The sequence below is a fragment of the Sapajus apella genome, unplaced genomic scaffold (genome assembly GCF_009761245.1).
Source record: "Sapajus apella isolate SASKATOON/1434 unplaced genomic scaffold, GSC_monkey_1.0 scaffold7, whole genome shotgun sequence".
NCBI lineage: Eukaryota > Metazoa > Chordata > Mammalia > Primates > Cebidae > Sapajus > Sapajus apella.
The window spans coordinates 22,992,980-23,006,517 of record NW_022436947.1 but is presented as its reverse complement, the minus strand read 5'-3'; positions in this window follow the sequence as shown (position 1 = coordinate 23,006,517).

The window sequence follows — 13,538 nt, the reverse complement described above, 5'->3', positions numbered from 1 at the left end:
TCAACACATTCAGAAAGTGCAGCTCTCAAATATACAATCAATAATATTTAAATGAGTCTCATGGTATTATGTAAGATTACCACCAATAAGTTTTTATTGGTTGATGACTGTGTGCTGGGAACTGAGCCAGATGCTGAGGACAGAGAGAAACCCAAGACATGATCCTTTATTTTTTTTATTCTTTATTTTTTGAGACAGAGTCTCACACTGTCACCTGGGCTGGAGTGCAGCAGCGCATCTGACCTCACTGCAACCTCTGCCTCCCGGTTCAAGCAATTCTCCTGCCCCATCCTTCCAAGTAGGTGGGATTACAGGCACCCGCCACCATGCCCAGCTAATTTTCTTTTTTGTATTTTCAGTAGAGAGGGGGGATTCACCATGTTGGCCAGGCTGGTCTCAAACTCCTGACCTGATGATTCCTCCTCCTCAGCCTCCCAAAGTGCTGGGATGATAGGCGTGAGCCACCGTGCCTGGCCTGACATGGTTCTTTATAATAAGCTTGAGATCTAGCTGGAATGACAGAGTACCTCCATCAAGAGATGTGTAAAAATAAATGGCAACATAAGGTCAGTATAAAATAAGTGGAGCTGGGCATGGTGGCTCACGCCTGTAATCCCAGACTTTGGGAGGCTGAGGCGGGTGGATCACGAGGTCGAGAGATCGAGACCATCCTGGTCAACAAGGTGAAACCCCGTCTCTACTAAAAATACAAAAAATTAGCTGGGCATGGTGGCACGTGCCTGTAATCCCAGCTACTCAGGGAGCTGAGGCAGGAGAATTGCCTGAACCCAGGAGGCGGAGGTTGCAGTGAGCCAAGATCACACCATTGCACTCCAGCCTGGGTAACAAGAGTGAATCTCCATCTCAAAAAAATAAATAAATAAATAAGTGGAGCAGGCCAGGCATGGTGGCACATGCCTGAAATCTGAGCTACTCGGGAGGCTCAGGCAGGAGAATTCACTTGAACCAGGAGGTGGAGATTGCACTGAGCCAGGATTGTGCCACTGCACTCCAGCTGGGCCACAAGAGCAAAACCATCTTAATCAATCAGTCAATAAGTAGAGCATATAATCATGCTCTAGCAATTCAAAGGAACAACAGATTATTTCGGGTTTGGGCTGCTAGACAGCACAAGATGGCATCAGTGGGCAAAGTGACAAAATAGTTTTGATATGGGACTTATTAAGGATCAAATAAAAATTAAACTTGTAAAACTAAAATTATGATTTACAGGAAGGTATGTTTGACCTATTAATTTCTTATAGGAAAATCATCTAAAATGCATTGAAGCTCATTCACTGAAGCCATTAACTTGACAATCAAGGGGTTAAGAAATGAGTATAGTAAGGTTGACTATCAGACAGAAAACCTGATCAACTCCTTGTCACACCAGCTGTAGCCTCACCTGACCTGCCTCATTAATTTCTTGTCATTTTATCTCCAGAAAGAGAGTCATTTTGGAAAAGCCTTACAGACATACCATATTTATCGGCACATAACACAAATGGATTTCCTCTCCCCCAAAATTCAGTGTGTAATAAATACAAGGTATTTTTTGAAATTTAAAAGACATAAATACAGGTCAAATAAAAAGAACTTACAAAATCACACAGTAAATTTATATATCTCATCATTTTATAAAGTAGATGTACTGAAAATATATATAAAATTTTAATACGACAACATAATTTAAAAACATATTAAAGAAAACAAGAATGTTCATGTTCCTACATTTCTGAGATTGCTATAATGGTAAAAAAAATATGTTCCAATTCTCTCAAAACATAAAGTATGCTACGCTATAAAGAACACAAAGTCAGAAGAGCTGTACTCAAATTTCATTCTGGCACTTGCCTCTATGATGTTGACCAAGTTATAACCTTTATAAATCTAAATTTTCCTCATCTCTGAAATAAGGATACTGAGACTTTCCTTAGAGAATTGTTGAATAATAAATATAACACACTTGAAAGTATATTAACCACAAACTGATGTTTATATGTAAGGTGTGAAATAATATCCTTCATACCATTGACATGTAGAATATGAGGATGATCCAATATTGCATTGATGGTTCTTGAGTTCAGTGCCTGAAGTTTCCATCGATTGTCTTTCCAATTTGTAGTCTTTTAAGAATATACTTATTTTATGCCACTAGGCATCTCTTCCATGTGTACTTTAGTACAGTTACCTTTTATTCTTAGAATGTGGAGCTAGATTGGAAAGTAGGTGGGTGTGGTGGTTAATTTTATGCGTCAACATGACTGATCACTGGATGTCCAGATTAAACATTATTTCTGGATGTGTCTGTGAGTGTGTTTCTGGACATGATTAGCAGTGGACTCACTGGGCTCAGTACAGTAGATTGCCCTCCCAAATGTGGATGGGCATCATCCAATCAATCCATTGAGGGCCTGAATTGAACAAAAGGCAGAGGAAGGGGGAATATATATCTTTTTCTTCCTACCCCATTGCTTGAGCTGGGACATCTCATCATCATCCTCTCATAGAACCTCAAACTGAGATATATGTCATCAGCTCCCTTAGTTATCAGGCCCTTGGACTTGGACCGAATGACATCACTGGCTTTCCTGAGTCACCAGCTTGCAGATCATGGAACTTCTCGGCCTCCATAATTACGTGAGCCAATTTCTCATAATACATGTTTCTCTGAAGAACCCTAATAAGTGGGGGAAATGTGAGGATTCTGATGGCTTTAAAAAAATGCCTGAGTATATTAAAATTCCTAAAAACCCTGACATGAGTGATACAAGCGGTGGTATAAAGTTTACTGAATGAGCACTTCGTTTTCAGGGCTAAGGAAATATGCCAGGGTCCTGGTGATAGAGTGAGCTGCTCAGAAGTGCTGGCTTCTGGAGAAGTGCAACACACGAATAGGTTTTTTTCTTCAAGACTACATTAAAACTATAACGTCAAATGTTTTAAAGGAGAAGCCTACATTTTAATGAATTCAGAATTATTGACCCGTGGGGCACCTCATTCAAACAGCCATAAGAGCCTTCAGGAGTCTGGTTTTATAAACAAACAAACAAATGAGAAAACCTCCATGATAAACTACTTACCGGTTTTCCAGAGAAAGTGCCAAATGATCTCTGATAGTATCACTACTCTTCTCAAAATCCTTGGACGCAGCAGTTCTCAGCCTTGGCCAAGATTATATTCACCTGTGAAGCCCTCAGAAGTCCTGATGAGGCCGGGCGTGGGGGCTCACACCTGTAATCTCAGCACTTTGGGTGACTGAGGTGGGCAAATCACAAGGTTAATAGATTAAGACCATCCTGGCCAACATCGTAAAACCTCGTCTCTATCAAAAATACAAAAATTAGCTGGGTGTGGTGGCATGTGCCTGTAGTCCCAACTACTCGGGAGGCTGAAGCAGGAGAATCACTTGAACCCAGGAGGCAGAGGTTGCAGTGAGCCGAGATGGCGCCACTGCACTCCAACCAATTTACAGAGTGAGACTCGTCTAAAAAAAAAAAGTCCTGATGCTTAGGCGGTATTTCAGAACAACTAATTTAGAATCTCTGGGGGTAGGATTCAGGCCTATTTTTAAAGTTCCCCAGATGATTCCAGTGGTAGCCAAGGTTGAAAACCACTACTGTAATGGTTTTCTATTCCCAGGTGAATCAAATCCATGCTCCTTAGCTTGGCATTAACACCTTCCCACAGCTTGATCCTATCTATGTTTTCAGCCTCTTTTCCTACACTCGCAGTGCCCTGGCCTACCTAGTCTTTCGGTTCATGCATTGCTTACCTGCTGATGACGTAGATCCCCGTGTTTACTTCCACTTATCTCCCCTCTTCTTATTCAACTTACATTCATCTTTCAATACCCAGATCCACTGGTAGTACTTTCAGGAAACTTTTCTGATCCCCCAATGTGGCGGTTTTCAACATGCCTGCAAATTCTTCGATACTACTCCCAAAAAAGTGGAGCATAATTCCCTTCCCTTTAAACATGGGCTAGCCTTAGTGAATTGACACTAATGAACAGAATGTGGTAGATGTTCCCATAAAGTCAGACTATTAAGTAAGGCTGTATGAAGTCATGCAGCTTTTGCCAGGCACTCTCTCCAGACACATGCCAAGCTGGAGAAAACAGGTGAAGAGTCCACAAAAAGACAGGGTGAGATGCCTGAGGAGCCTCAGCAATTCCAGCCCACCAGCTCTTTGAGTCTAGTCACCCTCAACTGCCAGACATGCAAACAAACAAGCCTTCAGATGACTCCAGGCCTCAGACTTTGAGTCATCCACCTGAAGCCCCAGACATCACAAAGCAGAGACAAACTATCCCTGCTCTACCCTGTCTCACTCCTGAGCCACAGAATAGTAAGTGAGTATTGCACACGACTAAGTCTTGGGATAGCTTATAATACAGTCTTAATAATGAAAACTCACTTTTCTAGCTTATTTTATCTCTGTCTTGCATATGGTACTCAACCTATTCTTTCGCTATTGTTATTACTAAACATGTTGTATCTCCCATTCTAGATCACTAGGTCTTTGACGGCAGAACCTATAATTTATTGATTTTTGTATCTTTTACAATGCCTCGTCCTAAAATGTGCTCAAAATGTGAGTGAATTCGTAACTTCCAGCATAGACAAGAATTAGCCCTGTGAAGGCATCATTCTACTTTTGTCTGTTTCCAAATTCCTGGCTATAAGTGTTAATTGAATTCACCTGCTTTAATTAAATTAAAAGAATTGTGTTACATCGAGAAAGTATAAAGACTACAAAAGGAAATGTTGAGACTAACAATGTACAAGGCAATGATAGTGGCATATAATTAACAAAGTACAATTATATATATAAGTTCAAGTAATATGCATTATGGATCTAGCATTAACTTTTCTAACCTTTGCTCTCTTAGGAACTCATGAAATTTGCAGTTCTGTGGCTAAGGGGAATGTTTGACTGTGTCTGGTTGCATCTTCTTCTTGTCTTGGGCTGGATGTGTACCTCTGCACATAGTATCCATGTCCTGCTTTGACTGTGCTGGAATGTTAGCTCTGGTAAGTGTTTTAGGGTTTGTTTTTTTTTTGGGGGGGGGTCAAATTCAAAGAGTTGCTTTAAAAGGCAATGTGACATGGAAGGGAAAGGGTGCACTCCCTGGTTTGAAATCTGAGGTTGAAATTCCATTGGCTGATCTGCCTTGGGCAAACACCTGCACATTTATGATATTCAAGCTCCTTAACTGTAAGGAAGGAGAGGAATTCCTATCTTACAGAATTGTTAAGAAAAATAAATGAGATTAAATGTGAATTGACAGTGATGACGATATAGTAGGCATTGGGTATCTTATCAATTCCCTTCAGTTTTTAAGGAGAAACTACCTTAGATTTGGGATTTGTGTCAACTTTAGGTATGAGGAAGTTCACTTTTCTCCAACATGCTCCAAAAAATAGTGGCTGTAGCTATGACTTTGAAAGGACTTTGATTGGTCCATTTCTTTCTCATTTCTTTCACCCTCTCTGATCTGCTTGTCTCATGCTAAGCTGAGCCAAGACAAAGTATTATTTCAGTCCCTGATGTGTTGCCATGAAGAGAGATGTTTTGAGGTAGGTGTAATGTAAAAAATGCTACCCTACTGAGCCGACATGTTTTGGTTCCATGATACTGCGTAAGTTATAATTCTAAACATTCCCCTGGCTGTAGTTTTTAGAGTAGAGACTAGCTGTTTAACAATTTTACTACTACTATGTATAGACTGCAAATCAATTCAAAAAAGTAGAGGCCCAAGGGACTAGTATCAGCTTTCTCCCTATCCCTTTTTCTTCACTGAGAGTCATCATATTGGCCCACCCATCTTACTCTCCTCATAATTCCCAAAATCTGGTCAAGTGTTACAGTGACACACCTCTCAACTCTTTCCATTCTTCTTACCCTCCTACCACTAACATGATAAAGTCTAGACCTGTGCATCTCAAGCTTTAATATGAATTTGAATCGCCACAGGAACTTATTAAAATGCAGAATCTGACTCACTGAGTCTGGCTATGGCCCAAAATTCTACATTTCTAACAAGTTCCTGGGTGATTCAAAGGATGCTGTTGGTCTAGGGCCACATTTTGGGTTACTAAAATCTAGATTACAACAATAACCTCATTCCTGGGCTCCCCGACTCCTCCCTTGCCTATGTCATTATTGACAGTAACAACAAAGTAAGAAACTTAAAACAAAATTTTACTGCACCTCTTTCTTAGCCACAGTCTCAGCTCCACCCATGCTACCATTCTTTCCAATGGATCTCTATAATTGTCAAGATGAAGTCCAAACTCCTTAGCATTGCTTATGAGGCTTCGTAAGACTCCATTCTTGCTAGCCTCTCTAGCCTCATTTTGCCCTATTTCTTCATTCAACTAACATCTGAACACTGTGGCTATGAAAGACCCAGAACTCAGTTCCTACTTCTCTAAGGGCCAGCCACAGCCAAGAGCTTGCAATGCCCCCAGCAGATCTTTCCTGTTTCTAAAACGTTTCAGGTGCTGCTCTCTATGTTTGGAACATGACCATCCCTCCGCTGCTCCCTTGTCCCAACTTTTCTGATTAAAGCCTTCTTATTATTTAGGACCAAACATGGGGATGACCTCTTCTGAAGACTCCCTCTGCCCCCATTTAAATGCCCATTCCGTATGCAATCTATTCATAACTTCTACTTTGCACAGTGTCTGCAAAGAGTAGGAGCTCAGAAACCACTTGATGAATAAATATTAATAGCACTTAGGGTATTGTACTATAATGGACTGTGTATCTGACTATTTCCCTATAGTAAATTTCTTGAAAGCAGGAGCCATTACTTTTTTCTCTAGTGGTACCAAGGCAACTCCTTAATATTTATTGAACACATGAATGAGTTTATGCATAAATGAATTAGAGAATGACATAACTTATAGACATAAGCAAAGTTATATATGGATTAGAATGTTATAGCTTGAGAAACTAATAAATGTCAAGGCTCAGGAATGGGCTTAATAAGCAGAAAAGATTGGAAATAAGCAGAAAATAAGCAGGAAAGATTGGTGTTTGGGTTTCTAAAGGGGAATAAGAAAGGCTGCTATGGGTAAAATTCCTTGGTATTTAGGTTTGGTAGGAGTTAGATGTAAGTGCAGCCGTATGGGAGCAAACATTCTTGAACAAAGCAAAGAGACGCTACAGTTGCAAATTCAGCCCAAGTCAATTTTCACAACTACCCAGACGTTCTGCTAATGTTTAAAAAATTCTCCGGTTTTAAAGTATTCACAACCTAGTAAAGAGACTAACCAAATATGTTATCAAGATTAGAGAGTGTTTCAAAGGGAAGACCAAAGAGATATAATATGAGCATGTCTTTCATTGAGCCACAATAATATCCACATGTTCGTATGAAGTAGAATTGAATTATAAGATAATAAACACACCCTCGGATATTTGTAGTTTCATTCTTCACATATTATGTATTGAGGATTTTTATGGGCAGGATTCTACATTGCAGAAAAGATTATTTTCTGGTGAATGCATGACATAAAAAACAAAAAGCAAACACACACACACACACACACACACACACACACGCGCGCGACAGATCAGGCTCTGCTTTTCTGGTGGTTTAAACTGACAAGAGACATGGCAAAACAGAGAGCTGTAAATGCCACAGTAGCATTAGGGGCACGCTCCAGTGGAGCACAGAAAAGGTCATCTGATTAGATGGGGCTTGAGGAACCACTTCCTGCAGTCCTTGCCACAAAATGAAATAAAACAGCTCCTAAAATTTACAATGAAATAAAATCAACCAACCAATACACACAAATCCAACCTCAACAACCAACCAAACAAGAAATCCAAAAACTGTTTTCAAGCAATCCTCAAAGTTATTAAACAAGAGAGGGGATTCTTCTTCATAGTCCTTCCCTGTTTTTCCTCTCTCTTATGTTTTTATCCTTCTTGAATTTTTTTCTCCTTCTCCCTGATCTTCACTCTTCCCTCCTCACACCTCCTCTCCCCACCTTCAGTCTCTACTTTCTACAAGTAACTAATGTAAGATGGTAGGTGTGGGTGAAGTTGGGTTAAATCTCCTCCAGGGGTAGATTGTGTGAGAGGGAGAACCATGGGCTCTGATCCCCAGGAATCTGGTGGGGACAGAAATTCTGATCTGGTCCCAGCAGCCATCAAGTGCCAACCTTTTCCTTCCCAGCTTGGATTTGGGGCCCTGGTACTTGAAAGATAAGCAGGTCCAGTGTTTAACAGGGATCACCCAGGGAGGCAAAGGTGGGCAGGTCTAGGAGGACCCCACTCCGTAAGTCACCAGGACTCAGGCACTGAGCCACCATCTGGGCTGTCTTTGTAAGCAGATCAGAAAAGTCTGCACCTTTATAGTTCAACCACTGAGCTATTTTTAAACATTTATATTTTTATTTTGTAAAAGTGTTATAAATTTTAGTATTTTAAGTCTTTAGTTTCTGGAGAAACTAAAGAGAGATCCAAGGAGAGAGAGATCCAAGATGGCTGACCACTAGCAGCTCGGGATTGTAGCTCCCACTGAAAGCGCAGAGAACGAGAGGACGCCACACTTTCAGATCAATTTTTGCTACTCACGCACCAGGTGATTCCCAGCGGAGGAGCCCCACGGGTTGCCAATGCGACTCTTGTGGCCGGCGAGGCGGTTTTGCCGCTGCCTTGGTGCAGCGGTTCTTGGTGCAGCGGTTCTTGGTGCAGAGTAAAAGCACCATCAATCTTAAAGCTGCTGTTTTGGCCAGCACAGTGGGTTGCTCAGATTTTAGCGCCGGGAATCAACAAGTTGGACGTCCATTCAGAAACCCAACTATAAAGACGGTAATTATAAAGACCACAGATGGACAAATCTATAACGAAGGGAAGAAACCAGCCTAAAAAGGCTGAGAATACCCAAAATCAGAACGCCTCTCCCTCTACAGGGGATCACAGTTCCTCATCAGCAACAGAACAAGGTCTGATGGAGAAAGACTGTGTTCCATTATCAGAAGCAGGCTTTAAAAAGTGGATGATAAGAAACTTCTGGGAATTAAAAGAACTTGTTCTAACCCAATGCAAAGAAACTAAGAACTTCGAAGGAAGAATTGACGAAATGTTAACAACAATACACAATTTAGAGAGGAATATAAGTGAATTAATGGAGCTGAAAAACACAACACAAGAACTTCGTGAAGTATGCACAAGTTTTAACAGTCGAATTGATCAAGCAGAAGAAAGGATATCAGAGGTCGAAGACCAACTTAATGAAATAAAATGTGAAGATTAGAGAAAAAAGGATAAAAAGAAACGAGCAAAGTCTCCAAGAAATATGGGACTATGTGAAAAGACCTAATCTACGTTTGATAGGTGTACCTGAATGTGACGAAGAGAATCAATCCAAGCTGGAAAATTCGCTTCAGGATATTATTCAGGAAAACTTTCCCAACCTAGCAAAGCAGGACAACATTCAACTCCAGGTAATACAGAGAACACCACAAAGATATTCCTCAAGAAGACCAACCTCAAGGCACATAATCGCCAGATTCACCAGGGTTGAAATGAAGGAGAAAATACTGAGGGCAGCCAGAGAGAAAGGTCAGGTTACCCATAAAGGGAAGCCTATCAGACTCACAGCAGATCTCTCAGCAGAAACCCTGCAAGCCAGAAGAGAGTGGGGGCCAATATTCAACATTCTTAAAGAAAAGAACTTTCAACCCAGAATTTTACATCCAGCCAAACTAAGTTTCATAAGCGAAGGAAAAATAAAAACTTTTGTGAATAAGCAAGCACTCAGAGATTTCATCACCACCAGGCCTGCTTTACAAGAGCTTCTGAAAAAACCACTACAAACAGAAAGGAACAACCAGTATCAGTCTTTCTAAAAAATACCAAAAAATAAAGAACATCAACATAATTAAGAACTTGTATCAACTAATGGGAAAAACAGCCAGCTAACATTAAATGGCAATATCAAACTCACATATATTATTATTAATTCAACTAAATCCCCCAATCCAAAGTTACAGACAGGCAAAAAAAGCCAAGACCCATTGGTATGCTACATCCAGACCCATCTCACATGCAAGGATACAGAATGACTCAAAACAAAGGGACGGAGAAAAATTTACCAACCAAATGGAGGGCGAAAATAATAAATAAATAGAAAGCAGGAGTTGCAATTTTTCCTGATAAAATAGACTTTAAAGCAACAAAGATCAAAAGAAGCAAAGAAGGATATTACATAATGATAAAAGGATCAATGCAACAAGAAGAGCTAAAGATCCTAAATATATATGCACCCAATACAGGAATACCCAGATATATAAGACTTATAAAGAGACTTAGATTCCCACACAATAATAGTAGGAGACTTCAACATCAATATCAGACAGATCAATGAGACAGAAAGTTAACATCGATATCCAGGACTTGAACTCAGATCGGGAACAAGTAGACTTAATTAACATTTATAGAACTCTCCACTTTAAATATACAAAATATACACTCTTATTAGTACCACATCACACCTTTTTACAGGTTTAAATGAAATATTGGTTGGCTGCTTGTTAGTTATTTTCTTCCCTCATTTTTTTTTCCATGTCTCTATTACTAAACACAATTACAGGCATACCCATTGTTAGACTGCATTCTAGCCCAGGCAATAAAGTAACACCCCAGTTCTCTCTCCCTCTCCTTCTTCCTCATTCTTCCTCTCCTTCATTTTTTCTTTCTTTCTTTTTTTATTCTTTCTCTTTCTTCCTTTCTCTCTTTCAAAAAAAAAAAGTCTTTAGTTTCTGAGATCAAGAAAAATAAGACAGATTCTGAGTTTTAAAAATAATAAAGTATTATCTAAATAAAGGCCAGATGCCTTTGTCATGTGGTTATACTATGGGATACCCCCTGAGAGTAACTTGTATATGGGGCATTGGCTGGTCATCCATCATGACAGAGTTTATAGGTTCTCTGTTCTCTCTGAACTCATTTACAGTAGAGTCAAACACAGGGTAAATTAAATGCTTTGTGGACATATATAAATATAAATAAAAACTACTGTGGAGTTTCTATCTTATAGAATGTCATAACAGAAAACATTTCTAGTTTCTGTTATAACTTAGTATAAGGAATATTCTTTGGAAAGCTTTTTTTTCTTTTTGTAAAGAATTCTTATAGAATATGGATAAGAGTCCAATCAATAACATAAAGTTGAATTGCCAAGACAGAGTATTTAGAGTAAGAAGATAGGAATTGCCAAGGATAGAAACATGGGAAATACATGGGTGGGCTCTGATGAGGAACTTGTGAATGTAAGCAGTAGGAATAGTCAGGGAGGGAGGAGAGAACCAGAAATTGGTGCCATGTAATTCAGGGAGAAGAAAGTTTTAAGAAAAATGAGCAGAGCCTGAAATTCTGTATTTTCAAAACATCAACTCATGAAATCACCTCTTAAAATTCACTGCTTGGAATTTAAGGATTGTCTACACAAGAATGACTCTCCAGGGTTTAAAAAATTTTGAAGTTTGGATTTTCTTCCAAAAATTATGATTTAGAAAGATCATGGCAAAATAGAAATAAAGGAAATGATCAGGGCAATTAGCCTGACAAGTGTGAATTTGCCTTTTGCTAATATAACATGGTTGTAATTTTTAGGCCAATACTTGCCAAGGTTTTATGTTAGATTGCCAAACATTCTCTCTCAACGTTTTCTTTCTTTTTTTCTGGCAGGGTCTTTCTATAGTGTCCAAGCTGGCATGCAGCGGCTATTCACAGGCACAATTAAAGCACACTATAGCCTTAAACTCCTGAACTCAAGGAATTGTCCTGCCTCAGCCTATCAAGCAGCTGGTCTATAGGTATGCACAATCATGTCTGGCTAAAGTTACCTTTTAATCTCCTCCAAATAAACAAGCTCTTTAGAACCTCAGAATCTCATGTCTGGTAAGCAGAGCAGGCTGGAGAGGAAAGCAGCAACTTTCGAAGAGTGGACAAAAAGAACCAATAGCACTTCATTTTTCCCTTCAGGTCTGTTCCCTTTTTTCCACCTACAATCACTCTCCCTTGAGACCCTGAGGCTCTCTGAGGGTGTTTACCATGTTGCTCTATGTTAGGAAGATTGTTTTTTTTGTTTGTTTGTTTGTTTTTTGAGATGGAATCTTGCTCTGTCACCCAGGCTGGAGTGCAGTGACACAATCTAGGCTCACTGTAACCTCTGCTTCCCAGGTTCAAGTGATTCTCCTGCCTCAGCCTCCCAAGTAGCTGGGATTACAGGCTTGTGCTGCCACACGGTTAATTTTTTGTATTTTTAGTAATGACAGGGTTTCACCATGTTGGCCAGGCTGGTCTCAAACTCCTGACCTCAGGTGATCCACGAGCCTTGGTCTTCCACAGTGCTGGGATTATATTGAGCCACCGTGCCTGGCCTCTGAAGACTGGTTTTTAAGCCTCGCTTTTGGTCAATTTTCTTTTTAAATATCTTAGGTAATTTTTTATTTTCTGAGAAAATTATTTAATTATTTTGCCCGACTCAATCAATCTGAAGAAAATTCAGTTCAAATAAACTGGTTGCCTAGAAAGGAAAGAAAAAGGAGAAGGGAATGGGAAGGGGAAAGGGAAGAGGAAGGAAGGGAAGGAAAAAAGAGAAGAGAAGAGAAAGTGCCCATTCTTGGTGACTGAACTGATTATCCTCTTTCTGCTAATAATACAGGCATGACAGAAAACATAATCTGGGGCTCAGGATGTGCCTGCATCCCTAACACCATTCCCATCATCCAACCATCGTCAACAAATTAATTTTCTTTGATTCTTGCTTCTGATGCCCTTTATGGTGACCATCAATCCTCCTGCTACTAAGCCATTGGTTAATTTTTTTCTCAGTGAAGTTCAGAAACCAGATTATTTGGATATGAATTTATTCTAATGGCTCATTATCTCTATAGCCAACACTCCTTTCAACAAAGTGCTTAACCTGAACACAATTCTGCTAGCCACATAACTCAATCATCGAGTCAACTCATCTACATATATCGATATAAGTAAATCTCTGACACATTTAGTTTTCATTATCACTATTAAGAGAATTAGTGACAGCTAATAATATAATAATAACTTTTAAACTTTTCATTTTAGACTCACATATACTATAATCATTATTCAAAATGAGCAAGGTCTATATTTTGTCTCATGGGAGCTTTGATTACCAACCATTTATATGTCTTTACAGAGAACAAAATCTTCCAGTTCGATGCAGCATTATTATTTTTTTCTTTCTTTTTTAATTGCATTTTAGGTTTTGGGGTACATGTGAAGAACATGCAAGACTGTTGCATAGGTACACACGTGGTAGTGTGATTTGCTGCCTTCCTCCCCCTCACCTATAGCTGGCATTTCTCCCTATGCCATCCCCCCCAACTCCCCACCCCCTGCTGCCCCTCCCCTATTTCCCTCCAACAGACCCCAGTGTGTAGTGCTCCCCTCCCTGTGTCCATGTGTTCTCATTGTTCAACACCTGCCTATGAGTGAGAACATGCAGTGTTTGATTTTCTGCTCCTGTG